Below are 16,189 nucleotides of genomic sequence, written 5' to 3'. Positions count from 1 at the left end.
TGAGAAATTTGTATGCAGGCCAGGAATCAACAGTTAGAACTGGACATGGAACTACAGACTGGTTCCAAATAAAAAAAAAGGAGTACATCAAGGCTGTATATTGTCACCCTGCTTATTTAACTTCTATGCAGAGTACATCATGAGAAATGCTGGGCTGGAAGAAGCACAAGCTGGAATCAAGATTGCCGGGAGAAGTATCAATAACCTCAAATATGCAGATGACACCACCCTTATGGCAGAAAATGAAGAGGAACTAAAAAGCCTCTTGATGAAGGTGAAAGAGGAGAGTGAAAAAGTTGGCTTAAAACTCAACATTCAGAAAACGAAGATCATGGCATCCGGTCCCATCACTTCATGGGAAATAGATGGGGAAACAATGGAAATATTGACAGAGTTCATTTTTTTGGTCTCCAAAATCACTGCAGATGGTGGCCGCAGCCATGAAATTAAAAGACGCTTGCTCCTTGGAAGAAAAGTCATGACCAACCTAGACAGCGTATTAAAAAGCAGAGACATTACTTTGCCAACAAAGGTCTGTCTAGTCAAAGCTATGGCTTTTCCAGTAGTCAAATACAGATGTGAGAGTTGGACCATAAAGAAAGTTGAGCACCGAAGAATTAATGCTTTTGAACTGTGGTGTTGGAGAAGACTCTTGAGAATCCCTTGGACTGCAAGGAGATTTAACCAGTCCATCCTAAAGGAAATCATTCCTGAATACTTATTGAAAGGACTGATGTTGAAGCTGAAAACTCCAATACTTTGGCCACCTGATGTGAAGAATTGACTCATTTGAAAAGACCCTGATGCTGGGAAAGATTGAAGGCAGGAGGAGAAGGGGACGACAGAGGATGAGATGGCTGGATGGCACATCTGACTCAAGGGACATGAGTTTGAATAAACTCTGGGAGTTGGTGATAGACAGGGAGGCCTGGCATGCTGCAATCCATGGGGTGGCAAAGAGTCAGACACGACTGAGCGACTGAACTGAAAAGAAGCCAGTCTAAAAAACTACATACCAGTGATCCCAAGTGAATGACATTCTGGGAAAAGCAAAACTATGGAGACAATTTTTTTTTTAAGTGCTTGTTAGAGTTTACAGAGTGGGGAAAGATGAGCAGGCAGAGGACAGAGGATCTTTGGAGCAGGGAAAGTACTCTGTGTGATATCACAATGGTAAGGAACATGACATTATACATTTGTCCAAGCCTACAGAAGGGATAGCACCAAGAGTGATACGTAATGTAAACTATGGGCTCTGGGCAATTGTAATATGTCAGAGTAGATCCATCCATTGTAATAAATGTACTCCTCTCGGGGGGGGGGGTGTTTATGATGGGGGAAATCATTCATGCACAGAAGCAAAGGGTACATGGGAAATCTCTGCAACTTGCCCTCAATTTTGCTGTGAACTTAAAATTGCTCTATAAAATAAAATCTTAGTAAAAGAAATATTCTAAGCAAAGATAACTCATTGGACTACGTGTCCACCCTCTCTATGTAATATTCATTTGGAAATCTAATGCAAATGTGTCCTAGAAGTCTCAGTGCCTCAGAGGTACATCCTATAAAAAACATGAGCTCAGAAACAAGAGACCTAGATTTTTGATGTTCCTTAACTGTTGGTTGCGTGCTTGGTTTGTATGTTTTAATATGCACCTGTGTGTCCCACTCATACCACTGAAGTGTATCACGTAAGTATTTGACTTATAACTCCAATAAGTGAAAGTGTCAGTTGCTCCGTCATGTCCAACTCTTTGTGACCCCATGGACTGTACCCCACCCCAGGCTTCTCTGTCCATGGGATTCTTCAGGCAAGACTACTGGAGGGTATAGCCATTCCCTTCTCCAGCGGATCTTCCCAACCCAGGGTTCAAACCCAGGTCTCCTGCACTGCAGACAGATTATTTACTGTCAGAGCCACCAGGGAAGACCATGTCAAATAAAACACAGACTAAAACTTGACAGAAACTTATGAGAAGCTTGCAGTTCTCAAGTCTGGGCAGGAACCATGAAAAACAAACCAGGATGTTCTTTGAGTCCACAGGACAGTATATTCAGTGAATGCCTAATGTGAAAAACATTCTACCCTTACCCTAGGGAATGTCTTGTAAAAAGCTAGGTTTATTAAGGTTCTGTTCTTTTGTTTCCATGAGTCCCTTTGATGCAAATAAGCCTGACTAAGCAGCCTGTCGTCTCCTCTCACCAGGATGCCTCCTACTTATTTCTGTTCTATTTGTCTCAAGTTTGAAGTTTGCCAAGATCACAAGCTGCTAAAACAACCTTTCTTTTTTTTTTTTTAATTTCCTTCTTTCCCAACTAAATCCTTAATTGTCAAAAAATATCAAAATGGAGGTAATCTCTCACTGGAGCATTTGTGAAAATTAGTCCTCAGTAACTTCCGGCGTGACGGGGATCTGCTGCTGATAGCAACTCAGATAACAATGCATTTCAAACAGCTAATCTAGTGAGGCTTTCTAAAAATATTAATCAAAAAGTCCAAGTGATTTAATTTCTCTCGATGAGTATAACGCAAGCTCACCAACTCCGTGCGTCACTGGGCTCTGGTTGCTAGGAAATCCGTGAATAGCAGTTAATATGCATTCAGCAACAGGCTGCATACGCAATTTTATCTCCATGGATGCTCCGTCAATTGCCTTTGAAATGACATTAAGATAACTTTGAAGCCTCTGAGACAAGCCAGTGTCAGTGAACACAAAGGAAGCAAGCCATTTTTGGACAACCATCTGGACTTCCGGCATAGCCCTGTGAAGCTCAAACTCCTCCACCGTTCATATCTATCTGTATATTCTGTGTAGGTAGGAATTATGAGGGAGGGAGCTAAGACTATATTTTTGAGGTACAGATGAGAGGCCAAGGATGATACACCTGAGAAAACCAGCTCCCAAGTCGGTAACTTGCGAGCTTGTGAATCCCAATTTTTCTGAGCTTCAGTTTCCTCTCCTACAAGATGAGAGTAACAGTGTTCACCCTATGGAATGACTGCAAGCATTAGCCATGCGCACCTAAGACCCCTGACACACAACAGCATACATGATGATATTATACAAAGTATTAACCCCAAATCTTAACACAAAGAGGAGTAGTGGAAATAGCAGTAGCAGGATTAGTAGAATTACAGCAGCAGAAAATAGGAGTAGTTATTGCTATCAATACTACCACGGCTATGCTAACTGCTGCTAGTATTACTAGTACCTACCTCTATTACTACTGCTATTAATACTATTGCTGCTGCCACTGCTACCATGGAAATCACCATGGAAGAAGAGAAGACTCCTTTAGCTATAGTTTTGCAGTATCACTGCAATCTAAAAGCAAACTCAAGAGATGTACTTTTGGCAGACTAGTTTGTAAAGAGCCCCAAAGCTGTCGGTTTCACCAAATTTCACTGCATTGTCTATGATTATTGCAATTGCCTGTGAAACAAACGAGGTGGACGATGGTGCCATCCTCTGGCAGGACAGTTTGTTGGTGGCAGTACTTGGATTTTTTTGTTGTTGTTGCCCAAGTCCCCTAATATTATGAAAAATTCCTTGTTTTTATATCTTAGTCCTCATGCGAGAGATGAGAAAGACTTAGAAAGTATATATCCCTTCCTTTTGCACTAGGCGCTCTCTTTCTCTTCCTTCATCAATCGATACAAACACATTTTACAGAACTTGACTTTTATTTCCTAAGGGACAGTGTGAGGTTCAGTCACAGTAACCTTCTGTATAATGAGCAACAGCTACCCCAGCCAATAGGAAGAGAAGTTAAACAATCTTAATGATTTAGAAGAGTAAATCCCTCCAATATTTTCCCAGTGTGACTCAAAACTCCATGCATACATTTCTTTGCTCATTCTTGAAAGTGAAAGTCATTCAGTTGTGTCCAACTCTTTGTGACCCCATGAACAATACAGTCCATGGAATTCTCCAGGCCAGAATACTGGAGTAGGTAGCCTTTCCCTTTTCTAGGGGATCTTCCCAACCCAGGGATCGAACCCAGGTCTCCCGCATTGCAGGCACATTCTTTACCAGCTGACCACAAGGGAAGCCCAAGAATACTGGAGTGGGTAGCCTATCCCTTCTCCAAAAGATCTTTCCAACCCAGGAATCGAACTGGGGTCTCCTGCATTGCAGGCAGATTCTTTACCAACTGAGTTATCATTTCTAGGAAAGTTCTAGTTCTGTCTCCTTTCTAGATTCTGAACCAACATAAGCTTCTCCAAACCCTAAATAAAGACTCATTTGATTTTAATCCATGGAATCACTTCTTCTTTTTAAAGGATCCCGGCAGATGATGCTGCATCAAAACTGTCTTACATATGTGATTAGAAGGATTTCCCCCAATTCTTCTTCTTAGATTAATAGCTATACTTGGAAAAGCAACAGCATTACAGTATTTTGGCCATGCAGCTCTACCTAAGAGAAATACTTCTCAAGAAGAGCTGGATTATGAAGTTCACGGGAATGACTCTAAGAGATCTTGTGAGGCATCTTAAGCTTGTCTCCTTCCCTTCCATCTTCAGGCTTTCACCAAGAGCTTTTGCCAGCAAGCTGTGCTCTTCCAGGGACACAGTGTCCAAGGTCACTTGAGGACAAGGTTCCCATGTGGAGGTAAAGAAAGGAGAAACTAAAGGGTGTGTGGCTTCCCAGGTGGGACAGTGGTAAAGAACCCTCCTGCCGATGCGGGAGGACTCGGGTTCGATCCCTGGGTGGGGAAGATCCCCTGGGGGAGGAAATGGCAACACCTTTCACCTTGCCTGGAGAATCCCATGGACAGAGGAGCCTGGCAGGCTACAATCCGTGGAGTCACAAAGAGTCGGACAGGACCGAGTGACTGAGCACACACACGGTATCAAGAGACAGTTTATCAGATTGTCAGTTACAACGAGGATTGTTCTGATCACATTTCTGCAGTTTCTGGTTATCTTACACAAAAGTCATTTGACAGTCATCTCAATACTGAAGGCACGAAACTTTCTGCTCTATCTATCAAAACTTTCCCTACGAGGATATTCGTTGATAGGGATGACCAAGGTCATAGGTCAGCTGAGTCTGTGTTCAGACCAAAGGAACAGGAGCTTGGTCTCCAAGCCCAGACTTAAGTTGGTTTCTAATTCTACCCATGAAAATGAGGATTTTTGAAAAATATTCCTCCTTTTTTTTAGTAAGTGTGAAAGATCAAGGAGTTTTGTTTGCCTGTTATTTTTATTTTCTACTCTTTGCAGAGAGAAGAGCGTGAAGCATATCAAAGAAATAGGAAGGGCATCCAGGAAGATTTGACTTAAACTGTGTACTAGCTCAGGGCGGTAACATTTTGCTTAAGGGTTAAATGCAGTTAGAAGAACTCACACATTACATGGATCCAGTAACTAAAAGGAAAAAAAAATCACAAGTGACATCTAGACAGTTGGTTTGTAAAAAGTAGTTTGGCTTGAAATTGTTCAGTGTGAACAGGAAATTATAGAGCAGTGGCGTGAAAAGGGCTGAGAGGGGACTGGTTTGGGCCCTGGGTCTGGCCTCTGCTGGCAGGGTGGCTGTCTGGTGGGCATGGAGCCTTGCCAACCTTCAATTCCTCCTCTGAGAAAAGAGGAAATCAAACTTGCCCTTACAACCTTCTGAAATAGGATGTCTGCTGCAGACAAGATAACTCACTCTCAGGAAGTCCCAAGAATGGCCAGGTTCACAAAGTTGGTAGATAATGGGTCGAAATCCAACATTCAGGGCAGCTCATGCCAAGGATGGCAGGCAACCTGTGCTCTGGGGTCACCTGCCAGGTATTGGGCTGGGGAGGGAAGTAAGCGACAAAGGAGCAGGGATCCAGAACCTTCCACTCCAATGCAGCATGAGCTGCTCTGCAAAGATCATTTGTATGTGTTGAGTGTCCATATGCAATTTTGTTCAAGAACCCGGGCATGCTTCAGTCCATGGGGTCACGAAGAGTTGGACACAACTTGGTGACTGAACAACAACAATGCAATTTTGTTCAAGAAATTATTCCCTAGCTAAAAAAGTACACTGAAACCTCTCCTCTGCCATGTTGCGCTGCATCACATGCTTTCAGTTTCCTGAGCAATGCTTTTCCAAAAGGGTTTTCAGCGGTGATGGGGATATTTCATATTGTTCAATACAGCAGCCAGGAGCCACTTGTGGCTACTGAGCAATTTCAGTGTGGGTAGTATTATAAGCAAATGGATTTTTACTTGTATGAAATTTTAATTAATTTAAATTTAAATATTGAAACCACATGTGGCTCCTGGCTACCACATCAGACAGTGCAGTTATCCACAGCAAGAGATGAGGGGCAGCCCTAGAGATGACCAATATTGAGCTCTGGTAAGGACCAAAATTTATTTTTAAGGTCAAACATCTTTCTTGGGAGTCATGAGAAGCTGAAGTGCTTTCCCTTCAAAAGATGAAATAAGCAGATAGTGCGGCTTCTGTTCCTGTTGCTGCATTCCTCCAGAGCTGAGTAAATGGCTGTCATCATCTCAGTACTATGCAGGGGAAGAGTGGAGCTCCCTGTGTTCTCTGCACAGCAGCTTGCCCGCACTGAAGCAGAAGCTCTGTGCATTCCTCCAAGTTATTATATATCCAACTTGTTATATTTACAAACAGGTGATTGGTGATTTTCTTTATCTTTTTCAAAATTTTATTGAAGTCTAGCTGCTTTACAATGTTGCATTATTTTCTGTTGTACAGCAAGGTGAATGAGCCATATGTATACATATGGCGATTTTCTTTTCTTTTTTTGGTGATTTTCTAATGTAGCAATATTTTTTCTGTCAATAGGATAATTGAAAGACTAACCTCAATTTGCTTGCTCTTGCATTGTTTTAAAGCAGACCCTCTTCCCCCTTCTCCTGGGCTATGTTGTCTCCCATCTCCCCTGGGACCCCATCCCTAAGGGAGAAAGGCCTGAGTCCCAGAGGGCAGACCAGAGGGAAGTCCCCACCTCGAGTCACTGCTCACGCAAGTGAGAAAGCCTTCAAGTCAAATGTCTGTCTCTAATGGATTATTGTTACAGCTAACTTCTTCTTCAGTGATTGAATAAACACAAAATCAGATTTTTTTCACCTGATTCCAAAGAAACTAGTACATTCATAGCTCAGTCCTCTCCCTAGAGATGTATCCTTCCCCACCTGGCTCCATATCTCAGTGAATCCAGAATCAGGCCGCCTGACGGCAGAGGCCGGAGTCATCATTTCTCACATTGCCATCCAGTGAATGCCCGAACAATGCTTCCTTTAAACAAAATCCGAGTCCCGCCATTACCTTTCCCCCAACCAACTCCACAGTGAGTTAGTATTCATTCAGATACACTGGGGTTAGACGCTGAAATAAAAGTAGGTCTGAACCAGATTATTCCTCTCCATGTGGAGTGAAAGGGGTTGAGGGACCAAAGCTGGAATATGGAATGTAGCACCCAGACAGAAACAAGGCTTGTGAAAGCAGACCTCTTTGAGGAGACCGTTCTCCCAGCTTTCCCCACCAGCATCTTGACTGCAGTCTTTAGGCAGGGCCCAAATGCCTCTATGGCCGGCATGCTCAGGGGCAGCAGGGTGTATGCAAGTGTGTTCAGTGGCTGCAGTCGTGTCCGACTCTTTGCCACCCCCTGGGATTCTCCAGGCACGAATCCCGGAGTGGGTTGCCATTTCCTTCTCCCCGGGGTCTTCCCTACCCAGGGGTCGAACCAGCATCTCCTGCGGCTCCTGCATTTCACCTCCTCTTTACTGCTGAGCTACCAGGGAAGACCCTTCAGTAAACATTCATGACAAGTCTCTGGCTCTCACAGAGCTAAGATTTAATAAACAAGTAAATAAGAGAATTCACAGTACTGTGCACATTACAAGCGATGAAGGAAGCAAACAGGATGATCTTGAGACAGGATCAGCTCCTTTTGACCGCATGACCCTGGGAGGGGTTTCTGAGAAGGTGAGATTCACATTGAGACCTGAAGCAGGAGCAGGTGCCAATCATGGAGTTTGATTGGTGATAAAGGTCCACACAGGAGGCCTCCAGGCTCCTCTGTCCATGGCGTTCTCCAGGCAAGAATACTGGAGTGGATTGCCCTGCCCTCCTCCGGGGGATCTTCCAGACCCAGGGGTCGAACCTGCTTCTCCTGCACCTCCTGCATTGCAGGTGGATTCTTTACCACTGAGTCACCAGAAAAGTCCCCTGACACATAGTAAGTGACTGATAAAGAAGTGCTAAATGAAGTGCCACAGTCATACTCTGTCCTTTTATACCTGAGAGCCCAGAATTTGCTGTAGGCAAATCTGTCAGCAGTCAGCATCTTCTACAGTGGGAGAGGAGATAAAACCCATTCCAGAAGGAAAAATCCTCTCTTGCTCAGACACTAAACTCAAAACGGATGCCCCAGTGCACATTCAGATGCCTTGTGCAACCTCTCAAATTTCCCCACAGAGCAGCAGCTCAGGAGCCATACTGGTTAAATTCTGCATGCCAGTATCTTTTATGGGTCTACCTTGGCAGACACTTTTCCTTGAAGAGAGGAAAAGATTAATATATGGATCAACAAGAAGAAGTGCAGGAGTATTAAAAGCCAAAAAGAAAGCATAAGAACCAACCTCTGTCCATTACACTTTGATTTTCACCGTGGCAGACCCCACGATTGTTCACCATGGCACCCACAGCACGAGGAACCTGGCAGCTTCTCACTATACGTTTATTGAGTAACAAACACTTCAGTTGAGGAGACATAATTTACACATATGAAAAATCAACTGGAAAGCAAGCAAGAGCAGAAGTTGAATGCCAGGGTGTCCCCACTTTATCTAAGCCCTCAAAGCATAAATCATCCTCAGAGAAATGAGTTCTCCAATGTACAAAGCTTGCCTCCTCCAGGAAGCCTTCTCTACCTGATCTAGTCCAAACTAGATTCCTATGGCATTCATCATTGCTTTTATACTTTAAATCACTAAGCAATTTTCCAACACTTTGCCTCCCTTGCCTCCAAGAATATTTGTATCAAATGTTCATCTACATGCCAGCCCAGTGCCTAAACCATGTGGGGAAGGTAAGTGGCAGAGACGATATTTTTTAGGTGTGCACTGGTTTGTTAACAAGCAATCTTTTTTCCATTTTCATGTCTCTAAACCATAAGCAACTTAACTATGTTTTTCCTCTCTTATTTGCATATCTACTTACAATGTCATCGTGTTTTACATATATATGTTCATTTTGTTTATACAAAATGAAGCTATTTTTCTGTAATTACTGAAATACTGTTAACATCCAGAGCCTAGAGTTTCCCATCTGGTTGCAAATCCCACAACAAAGAGCCTTTTGGAAGCTTGGTTAAATCCTTAAAAGAGATATATTTCACAAGTCAACTTTTATCTGAAGTCAGCAGAAACATATTTTTGCAAAAAGTGCCTCGGATGCAAGCATGTTGAATTCCTACTTTAAAACACAGAAAGATGGAAGGGGTTGTCGGTAAATTAAAATATTTAAATTAGAAAATATTTAGAGAGCAGCCTAATCAGTCAAAGCCTCTGGGAGGCCTTGAGCCATGATGCCCCTGACTCAGGCTCTAAAGAGAAAGACTTCCAATCAATTAACGTGGCCAATATTTTTCAAGCCCCTTTTCTGGGAAGACATCCTGCCAGAAGTTTGGTGCAGAGAGTTCAATCAGAAAAGAGAGATAAAAAATCAATAGAAGAATACGAGCAAGATGAATTCTTTCTTTTTTCCTAGATCACCATTTTACCCATTCTGTTCTCTCCTCAAATCTCTAAGCCTATTTTCTACTTTTCAATCTCAACTGAACTGCCTTCTCAATTCACTCAGGGCAGAAAGCAGGGAGAATTGAATTTCCACAATCACCATCACCACCACCATCTTGACTACCATCTACCAAGATGCCAGCATCTGGGCCCACATACTCTGACTTAACTCCCATGGCAACGGGTAAAAGGTCAGTGCTCCTGAGGCCACCTCCTCTCTTGCCTATTAAAGGACGCTGCTGCTACGGTTGTCCCCTCTCTCACATGTGTCATCAAGTTTTCTGTCTCTACTGGATCAGTCCACCATCATGCAAAAAAAAAAAAAAATGTATATATAGGATCTCCATAAAGAAGGCTGAGTGCCAAAGAATTGATGCTTTTGAACTTCGGTTTTGGAGAAGACTCTTGAGAGTCCCTTGGACAGCAAGGAGATCTAACCAGTCAATCCTAAAGGAAATCAGTCTTGAATATTCATTGGAAGGACTGATGCTGAAGCTGAAGCTCCAATACTTTGGCCACCTGATGTGAAGAACCAACTCATTGGAAAATACTCTGATGCTGGGAAAGATTGTGAGGGCAGGAGAAGAAAGGGGTGACAGAGGATGAGATGGTTGGATGGCATCATATACTCCATGGACATGAATTTGAGCAAACTCCCACAGATAGTGAAAGACAGGGAAGCCTGGCGTGCTGCAGTCCATGCGGTTGCAAACAGTCAGACATGACTGAGAGATTAAACAACAACCACCACTCACACATCTTCTAGCCAGATCCTGAGTTCTGCACCTCCTTCACGCTACAACACTAGAATCAGTTATCTACATTTTCTGCCTCCACTCTTCTCTTCTCATTCAACTCATTCATTGGGTCGGGTTTTTGACCCCCTTAATCTACCAGTAATGGAGGCCCCACTGAGCAGATCATTGCTGATCGAAAGGTAAATTCATAGTTAGCAATACTGACACATTTGAGCATTACCTTCCTCCCTGAAATGCCTTCTTCACTTAGCATTGGCTCCTGGGTCTCCTTCCATCTTATTGGTGGCTCCCTTGGGTCCCTTGTGCTAGCTTTTCCCCATCTTGCTATCATTCAAGTCTTCCTGGGGTTCAGTTCTGAAACCTCTTCTTTTTTCTGTTTTCATTCAACCTAATAACCTTAAAGTACCCTCTAGACACTGGTGATCTCCAAATGTAAACATTTCCCCTGGGTGTTAGATGCCTGTATCCATCTACCTACTGATACTACCTGCCTCCATTTGTATATCCAACAGCACTGCACATTTTTCAACATGTCCAAAATTGAACTCATGATTTGACCCTCAGATCTGTTCCTCTCATAGTCTTTGTCAAGAAATGGCAAACCTATCTAGTTTCTCAGGCCAAAATATAAGAATACAAACTCTTCGCGGGCAGGGTCTTTGTGCATTTTATCTTCTGCATCCGGGACAGTGTTTGGCTCATAGCAGTGAACCGACAAATACATGCTAAATGAGGCAGTACTACAGAGGTCTAAGTAAAGACACAGGCAATGGCCACTAATCCTAAATTTAAGGTGAGAAGAGGGGTAGAGGTCAGGAAATGCCTCCTGAAAAAAAAAAAAAATTCTAAATTGGTCTGGAAGGATGAGCAGGAATTTGACAGGAAAATAAAGGGACACATTCCTGTCAGAGGGAACAGCGCGAGCAAACATAAAAACGTGCAAAAATGTGTGTCACGTTTAGAGAGCCAGAACCACCTCACTGAGGTACACGGTAAATCACAAAGCCTATCAGGAGACAATTCCCCCAGAGTATTTTAAGTCTGAATCTTGGAGAGTCTTGTTAAGAAACTTGGAGTCTATTTTATAGGCAAAAGAAAGCTGTAAAAGTTTATAAGCAGAGGAATAATACCTCATACACAGTGTTGGGGATATAGTAGATAATTAATAAATGTGTCTAGGAAAACAAAATCGGCTGCACTTTTGTTTTGGTTGTTAGTGTGTGGGTAATAGGTTGAGGATGCCAAGGGAAGAGTGCGAATCAAGGGCAATAGTTACAGCAGATAGAGAAGTATGCACTGAACTGTGATGCCAAGAATGGCCAGGAGAGGGCAGCAGTAGGAGAGGCTGTAGAAGCAATTGCTGATGGTCCCTTAAGGGTGAAAGAGGATCACAGCGCCACAAAAGGTTACTTATCTCCAGACTTCTTCCTGACACCCCAAGTCTTTGAGAACAACCGGAGGAAGTGCTGGCCCTCTCAGAAACTGAGAGCCAAACGTGTGAGAGATCAGCTACTGGCAAAGACTGGCTCCAGATAAGTGGGTTGAAGTCTGTTACTAAGGTTTACATTTATTTCCTCTGCTCAGTGATCCAATGGGGAAGTCAAGTAGCCATTTCTTTACCATTCTGGCATACTTTTCAATGGGATTCTACCATAGAGGGCTCAGCTGAAGAGAGGGAAAGTGGCATGCCAAAGACTAGAGGGGAGAGAAAATTTCACTTTCACTAAATTTTGCTGATTTTCATTGATTCTTCCATGAGCCCACAATTCTTGATTCTCCCATTAATTTTATGTTAAGCTATATGATAGATTAAAAATGTTTGAGGGCTTCCCTGATAGCTCAGATGGTAAAGAATCTGCCTGTAGTACAGAAGACCCAGATTCAATCCCTGGGTTGGGAGGATCCCCTGGAGAAGGGAATGACAACCCACTCCAGTATTCTTGCCTGGAAAATTCTATGGACAGGTGAGCCTGGTGGGCTACAGTCCATGGGCTCGTGAAGAGTCAGACGCGTCTAAGCGACTACACACTAGAGATTTGGAGGCAGAAGCTAATGGGAAAACTCAACGTCATTCACAAAATTATTACTACTGAGAATAATATGCTGAGTTTCTGACCACAAAGTAAACTTTTGGTATTCAATCCATTAACACAGGAAATAGGATTTCTTTTTCTGTTCTTTGTGATTCCTATTTCTACTTTTCCATCAATTATTCATTATGATACAGCTTCTAAGAGGGCACAAAGTTAACAATAACAATTATCTTAATGATAGAGTGAGTTATTAAAATTTAGTTTAATAGCCACTGTATTTGTGATGATAATTATAGTTATGACTAACTATGATTATAGCAGCCATTGTCATCATAATAAGCTCAAAGATGGTTTAATGCTAATTGCCCTTATCATAAAGAAATTAGAATATAGAACTATGAGTGGATATACTGGTGATTGTAATGCAAATGAATGTATGTGAATATTAACTATTAGATGTTAGCCTTCTCTATGAAACTAGAGCAAAGAAAATTTTGGTAAAACTGGAATTGGTTCAGACCTGCATTAGCCTGCTGAGGAGGGGGGGAAATGGATAGCACTCTTGAAACTAAATGCCTTACCTTGAGACCAACTTGCGATTTAGGGAATGTATTGATAAGATATTGAATCCTTATTTAAGTCCTTTAAGTCCAACTGGACTAGAAATAGATATCAACACAGTGGACCATAGTCCTTGAAGCATTCTAATTAAAGAAACTGCCCAGCCATCAAGATCCCATGAAAACATTTAGAAAGGAAGCATTTCTATTGAAAAGAGTCCTGGAGCTCTCTCCTCTTCTCGCGTCTCTTCACTGTGTAGGGCCACTCTGGGGAACTCATCAGTCTTACGACAAGCAAGGACTTTGTGTAACTGACGACTGTAGAGATGGGTGGGTGAGATCTGGCAGTTCAGAAACCTTATAAAATTTGGCATCCTTGCCACTGATTATTTGTCCTTAATTCTAAGTTTAATTTTTCTCCTGTCCCAGAAAGATGCCACTTTTTAAGAATGCCGTGAATAGCACGAGAAAGCTGTTAATTTGGAGTGAGCTAGTTTACCTTTAGGCATGCAAGGTAGAAGACAAACTCAGCCAACACAATCCTTATTAGATAGAAGAAAATGTCAAACATGATGCTTTTAAAATAAACCCAAGATACACTCATTTTCACACATATTTGCTACAGATGGAAATTTCATTTAATGATGGAAATTTCTTTAATTGTGGACCCTGGCCAAGGGTTTGTAAATACCAAGGAGACATCATTACATGAGATAGCCTCACTAATAAAGGAGCCACATAGAGACTCCAAGAACACCATCAAAGCTGGTTTCTGATGAAATATTTGATGACTATGATAATATCAAGTTGGTCTGTTTGAGCCAACATATGTTGCTATGGAATCATGATAAAAATCTTCATGATGAGAATTTTCAAGGTAGTTGAGGATACTGCTTAACAATTCAGAAAGTTCTGATGGAGAATGGATGATTTATTTCTGATCTTCAATGGTATGAACGTAAATAAGCTTCAGTTATATCATGGGTGGTGAAAATGAGAAATTCTGAATTGATTCCCAAACATGAATATGCCAGCCAAGAATCTTCCAAAGTTTTATTGGCTATCCAAACTCAGAGGGCTTCTCAAGCCTCAGGAGCCTTCTCGCCAGTAGAGGACGCTGTTCTTCCATGCATAGCAAGCCCCCGCCCCAACCCCAGCTCCATCCAGAAAACATCCAGTTCACACAGGGAAAGGATTCCTATTGGGCCGTTTTGTATAAGTGTGGTTTGGCACTTCAAACAAAGAGAGGGGAATCCCTTCTTCAGCTAAAGTTAAGTATTTCAGTGGTGATTACTAAATCTATTAATATCATTTTTCAAAGAAGTGAAAATATTGAAATGAAGTGGGAATGAACTAAATGCTGCTGCCTAAAACACAAATATCAGCTATCAAACCCTGTTTTCTCTGCTGTGAGTTTCTAGCTCCCATGAGTGAATCTGGAAACAATGCCTTTCAGTGAAAGGAGGGTGCTTCTTGAACTGATCGGAATTTTCCCCCTGTGAATAAAGGAAAGTAGACAAAGGCTGTGGGCTGGAGAAAAAGGAAAACAAGATAGTCATTCAAATTCATAATAATAATATATTTTTTTAATATGAAGGAGGAAAATCTGTCTCCAGAGGAAAAAAATTTTTTTTAAATGAGATAAGGAGATGAGGTTTGTCAGGAGAGAAGCAGAGATAAAACACAAAGCTCAAGGGGAAAAATGAGCAGAATAAAAAGGAAAAGAAAAGGACTCATTTCTCTAGTTAAAAAAAGAAAGAAAAAGAAAAAAAGAATGTATAAAAATACAAGCAGGATACAATTAGACAAGGACCCTTTCTCTTCCAGTAAGTAGCCTTTTGTTCATTTAATAAGCATTTCTTGAGGGTCTTGCCTTTGCAGAAAACACTAGAAATGCAGGTCCGAAGCCGAATGGCACCCTGGTCCTATTTCCAGGGATCTTATACTCTTAAGAGCGGAGGTAAACCATATAGAAATCATAATGTAAAGAAAAAAAGCAATAAATGTTGTGAGACAAATAGGTAGGAAGTATTGTTATGGCAAGAAGAGAGGAAATTGTCCTTGTATTGATGGATGAGTCAAAGACCTCATAAAAGGAACACGTTTTCAGTTTGACCATAAAAGAATGAGTGGGATTTCCATAAGAGGATTTGGACATTCCTCATGGAAAGAAGAAATGACATGATTCAAGATTCAGTGACGGAAAGTTAATTCGTTTTGTGCCTGCGAGTGTTTGAGGAGAGAATTAGGATGCAGAACGCTTCTCTCTGGCATCCTCTCCCTACTTGTGAAAGGCTCTTAGAAACCAAATCGTGAAGACCTTGGGAAGTCACATGAAGAAGCACAGACTATTCTTCAGGCAAAAATTTCTTCATCTGGAATTTGTGGATCTTTTTCAAGGGGTCCATAAACTCCTTATATACTTTTGTGACTAAACATATTTTTATGGCAAGAGAGTCATCATCTGTGTTCATCAGACTCTCAAGTGAGTTGCTGTTGTTGTTTGGTTCCTCAGTTGTGTCTGACTCTTTGCGACCCCATGGAATGTAGCCTGCCAGGCTCCTCTGTCCATGGGATTTTCCAGGCAAGAGTACTGGAGTGGGTTCCCATTTCCTTCTCCAGGGGATCTTCCCAACCCAGGGATGGAACCCACATCTCCTGCATTGGCAGGCAGATTACATAGCTCAAAACAATTTAGAACATAGGGATGGAATCTCCCTATGTTCCAAAATATCTGCCCAACTCACAAAGATTCCCCTCTTTTTTTGGATACCTACCTTGACAGACAAGGACATGGCCTCTGGTGGCCAGAGCTGCACTGTCTGACCAGCTCACAACAGTCACATTTGAATGAGGCTGGGAGAACCCAGCCATAGTTGGCCCATTCAGGTGCCGAGGCTATGCCTGGGAAATCCTGAGACTGGAGGTGTGGGAATTAGAATTCTAGAGAAAACATTCATGAATTAATTATTTTCAGGTATCTGTCACTACTTTAATTTTTCTCCTTTCTAGAGTGTCAAATCTTTCTTGCACTCTGTGAATCAACCCAGTATGCTCTTAATATCCTTTTATTGTGGGGGGGGGGGG

This window comes from Bison bison, unplaced genomic scaffold (genome assembly GCF_000754665.1).
Source record: "Bison bison bison isolate TAMUID 2011002044 unplaced genomic scaffold, Bison_UMD1.0 scf7180017864134, whole genome shotgun sequence".
Lineage (NCBI taxonomy): Eukaryota > Metazoa > Chordata > Mammalia > Artiodactyla > Bovidae > Bison > Bison bison.
The sequence above is the reverse complement of the archived record's forward strand: the minus strand, read 5'-3'. Positions refer to the sequence as shown.